A 5,435-nucleotide genomic window follows, 5' to 3' on the forward strand; every position below is an offset into this window, starting at 1 on the left:
GTGTTTAATTGCTAAATTGTAATTATTTTGCCACTATGGCATATTTATTGTCTTACCTCCCTAATCTTACTACATTTGCACACACTGTATATAGATTTTTCAATTGTGTTAATGAGTGGACGTTTGTTTATCCCATGTGTAACTCCGAGTTGTTTGTGTCGCACTTGCTTTGCTTTATCTTAGCCAGGTCACAGTTGTAAATGAGAACTTGTTCTCAACTGGCCTACCTGGTTAACTTCTTATGGCTGGGGGGGCAGTATTGAGTAGCTTGGATTAATAAGTTCCCCAAAGTAAACGGCCTGCTCCTCAGTCTCCACAGCCCAGTACGTCCTGTGCTAGCTCCTCGCACTCGCCATGCGAAGTGTGTCATCATTCCAGTACATTTTCTGCCGGCTCTATGCGTCAGGTCTCCAGTGCGCCTCCACAGCCCAGTGAGTCCCGTACTAGCTCCTCGCAAGTCATCGAACTGGTACCAGTGATTTTTATTTTTTTAACGTTTATTTTACTAGGCAAGTCAGTTAAGAACAAATTCTTATATTCTACACGCACCGGGTCTCCGGTGCGCCTGGCAAGTGCGAGGAGCTAGCACAGGACGTACTGGGCTGTGGAGGATTACATCTGGGTGAGTGTGAGGTGCAGGCACAGGACGTACCAGACTGGGGAGGTGCACTGGAGGCCTGATGCGTGGGACCGGCATAGATCGCACCGGACTAGTAACACGCTCCTCCAAAAGCCTGCGTTGCCGCATACTCCTCGCCAACTCCATTCTCCGGTATCCCTCCTCGCACTGTTCCATTGACTCCCAGGCGGGCTCTGGCACTCTCCCTGGGTCGACCGACCACCTCTCTACCTCCTCCCATGTTATCACTGGTTCACACCTCGGTGGTGTTTCCCATTTTCCCTATCATCCCTGTGCATTTATAGCTCTGTTTTTGTTTGTCTGTTGCCAGTTCGTCTTGTCTTGTCAAGTCTACCAGGTTGTTTTTCCTTACTCCTATTTCTCTAGTTCCTGTTTTCTAGTCCTCCCAGTTCCGACCTGTTCTGCCTGCCCTGACCCCGAGCCTGCCTGCCGTACTGTACCTATCTGACTCTAACCTGGTTACGAACCTCTGCCTGTCTCGACCTGCCCTTTGCCTGGCTCCTGTGGTTTAATAAACTACTCTGTGTATTGAACCTTCTGTCTCTTGTGTCTGCATCTGGGTCATATCCTGAGTCGTAATAGGTTCCTTCTGCTTTCCACGAGACACTGGGAAATCAATTCACCTTTCAGCAGGACAATAACCTAAAACACAAGGCAAAATCTACACTGGAGGTACTTACCAAGAAGACAGTGTTCCTGAATGGCCAAATTACAGTTTTGACTTAACCCGTGTCACGACTGTCCTGATCAGGTCAGGTTACAGGAGACCACAACCCTACAGATTATCTCTCAACCCCAACAGAGGAGGAGAGATCTAGGGGTCTGAAGATATGGGGGTTTTATGACCCCTCACGCCCCTGGTAAATCTCAGGCCACAGACACAATCCTTTTGTCCCCTCAATATGGAGAACCAGCCTCAGAACATTAAATATGAAATAAAGGGACTTTGGAACAATGGTTTCTGTCAGCCACAATGGTGGTCATGACGATAGATGGAATATGAAAATGTATGTCCTTTTTGTTTTGCTATTAAAGGTTAATAGATTACGTTATTACGAAATCATTATAATGTCAACAGTTTTCCTAGTATATGTTTGATGTTTATACATTGTACGTTGTATGGAAAAGGTCCAAATCAAAGACAATGTTTTGGTAAAGATGAAATGTGAAGTTAGTTGTCTAAAATTGAATTTGAGTCTAATCTAGACCTTGCCTATAACTTGGTATGCCCAGAGAATTGCCCTAACGGCAATTACGCCCACTTCTGGCACAAGGGTATAAAACCTGTGAGTAAAGAATTTACAAGGGAGACTATGTGACCCAAGCTGCAGCCGAGGTCTAAAAAGTCAACGAACCCAAAACGCAACACAAGTTTGAAGACAAAGAAATATTTTTCTACCCAAGCTACGGATGAGTAGCTGTCTCTAGGCGGGTGAATTCAAGTCAAACCACCTAGATTCTATTTCCCATCGAACCGTGGTATCTCCACTGTTTCATTCCTACGCTGTGAGCTCTGAGCTACAGAGCTGTCTGTCCTCAGAAGAGCCCTTCCAGAACAAGGGCAAGGGAACAGACTCCGAAGCCAAAAGGACACTGACATCGTGAGGACGACCAGAGAGGTGCGCTGGAGAAGTGCGTCATTGAGCAGCATGAACGGTCCACGCGGAGAATCCACAGAGACCTTCCCCACGTAATTGCATCATTATATTCTGACCCATAAGAGCGGCAGTTTGGGGCAAGGCTCGGGTTAGAATAAGCAGAGCTGATAAATTCACCCAAATATTTATTTCTCTCGTGTACTTTCTCTTTTTCTCTTTCTTTTAAATCCCCATTTTGGGAAACACGCGCCATAGTGTTGGCCCGTTATACTAAGTTCTAATCAATAGCCTAGAATATTCTGAGGGACTGCGGTTGAAAATTAGCCAGCTGGCTAAAACCGGCACTTTTACTGAAACGTTGATTAATGTGCACTGTCCCTGTAAAAACAAAAAACAAACTCAATGTGTTTTTCTGTATGTGTATCTTTTATCATCATTTTAGCTTTCTAGTAAATAAATACTCAACTAAGATTGGTGTGGTACGAACTCATTAGTGAGACCCGGGTCCGTGCAGATTCCCGGATTATGCGACGTTCAGAACGAAACTTTAGAGGTAACTGGTTATTTAGCGGCTGTTGTAAAATCGATATTCAGATATTCTTTGGGTATAAATAAAACTAATTTTCCCATGGTGCCCCAGGTTAATTTAATGAGTTAATAATTGCTTGATTCAGTTAATCACGCAAATAGAAACCTTTAATCATTCGATGAGCAACAGTCGTCACATTAACTAATACAACGTCACAACATATTGGCGCCCCCTGGTGAGGAATCTAAGATAGGACGAGGCTGCACTGTTGGGTTAATTCCATACCAATTGTGTAGCAAGATACATATATACTATTAATAGCTATAGGCAGGACTAGTGCGGGAGAGAAGCGCGTGTGTGTGTAAGGTTCAATTTCACCCAGATACTGGTCAGGAGAGAAACACCCCTGTGGTATTTCTGATGAACGCCCGTGTGTAGGGGGGGGGGGTCTACTGAATGCTACGAGCTAGGGCATGCAAGTACCAGCCGATGCAGGCATTCTGAGAATAATACTAGTCGGACCCAACTTAGTGTTATTTCTGTCGATCGCTTTCAGCAGCGACCTGACAAGGTCAAAAGCAATTCCTAGAGCAGAGGACATATGAGCCACCATTACGGAAATTGGAGTAGATATATTCGTTTGACCGAAGCGATGTCATTATCTCTCTCCCTCTCACGTTAGGTAACGTGAAGAGATTAAGGGTTGAACGTGAGACGTCACCTAGTAAACCTGTTCCCTTGTTGGAGGGAACTTCCCTTGTGCGGCGAGGTGGAAACCCCGCGCAAGAAAGCATTGCACCAGATGCTAAGCTAACAAAGGGGAGCAGCCATTTTTGTTTTCCCCTTTGTTCATAGTGAATTCCCGCGCTATGGCGGGAATCCTGTGAGATCTCAGCTTGCGCTATCAGTAACCTCTGGCGACAAATCGCCAGTCATTTTTCATGAAATAGTTCAGGTTACGCTGTAGGATATCAAACCAGTCTCAACTGATTGGATAATATTGTCTTTTAATTTTATACATACATTAAATTGACACACTACTGACAGGACCCGGAATTGAACCTGGGTCTCCGGAGTGAGAAACAGTCACTTAACCAACTGAGCCACGAATAGACAGCAGAACCCAGAAGATGAGGCAGACACAGCAGTACTTAAGACGGTGTATTTAATAAAGAAAAAATCCTAAAATACAAAAAATGGCAAATCCAAAAGGAGGTAGGAAAAACACAAAAAGACCTCAAAAGAAACTCACCAAAAATAAACAAAAACAAAAAACAGAATACCACAAGAACGTCACCCGGAATCGACAAGAGCACACAGAACACTAGGGCAGGGTGCTAACATACAAACACAGAGCACAGAACTGAGGGAAACAAAGGGTTTAAATACAATCAGGGGAAACGAGACACAGGTGCAAATAATAATGGGGATCAAGGGAAAACATAGGGACAAAAAGCACAATGGGGGCATCTACTGACCAAAACCCGGAACAACCCTGGCCAAATCCTGACAGAATCCCCCTAGGAACGGCTCCTGACGTTCCTACCAGCTCTCTCAGGGTGGAGGACCCTGAACTGACGAATGAGGTCAGGGTCCAGGATGTCTTTGGCAGGAACCCAGGAGCGCTCCTCAGGACCGTAGCCTTCCCAGTCCACCAGATACTGCCAGGACCGCTGCACCCGGCGGGAATCCAGTATCCGGTGGACGGTATAAGCCGGCTGGCCTCCAATGACACGAGGCGGAGGGGGAGGTCTGTCTGCCGGGACAAGGGGAGAAAACAACAGGTTTTAACAATGACACATGAAATGTGGGATTAATCTTAAGGGATCTGGGTAAGTGTAGGCGATAAGAAACTGGGTTAACTCTCCTGGCAACCTTGAAGGGACCGATGTATTTTTGGGACAGCTTGCGAGACTCCACCCGTAGAGGTAAGTCTCTTGTGGAAAGCCAGACTCTCTGGCCGGGGCGCAGGGTAGGCCCGGGACGGCGACGTCTGTTCGCTTGTTGTTGATACCTCTGTGAGGAACGCATCAGATTAAGACGGGTCTTCCTCCACATAAGCCGACAGCGTCTGACGAACCTCAAGGCTGAAGGCACTCTGACTTCTGCCTCCTGGTCCGGGAACAATGGAGGAGCATAACCAAACTGACACTCGTGCGGGGACATACCAGTGGAGGAGGAGCGCAAGGTGTTGTGCGCGTATTCGGCCCAAACAATAAAGGATGACCATGTGGACGGGTTGTCACGAGTCATACATCGGAGGGTGGTTTCCAGCTCTTGATTCATCCTCTCAGTTTGGCCGTTGGACTCCGGATGGTACCCTGAAGATAGACTGGCAGAAGCCCCCATGAGTTGGCAGAAGGCCTTCCAAAACCTTGAGGCGAACTGGGGACTTCTGTCAGAAACCACATCTTGAGGAATGCCGAAGACTCGGAACACATGGTTAATTACCAACTCAGCCGTTTCCTTGGCAGAAGGTAACTTAGTCAGAGGGACGAACCTGGCCGCCTTTGAAAACCTGTCGATTATGACTAGGATAGTTGTATTGCCATGGGATGGAGGAAGTCCAGTAATAAAGTCCAATGAGATATGGGACCAGGGTCTGTGGGGAACAGGTAAAGGGTGAAGGAGTCCTTGAGGGCGGAGGTGAGAAGATTTGCCCTGGCAG

This window comes from Oncorhynchus masou, chromosome 9, assembly GCF_036934945.1.
Source record: "Oncorhynchus masou masou isolate Uvic2021 chromosome 9, UVic_Omas_1.1, whole genome shotgun sequence".
Classification (NCBI taxonomy): Eukaryota; Metazoa; Chordata; class Actinopteri; order Salmoniformes; family Salmonidae; genus Oncorhynchus; species Oncorhynchus masou.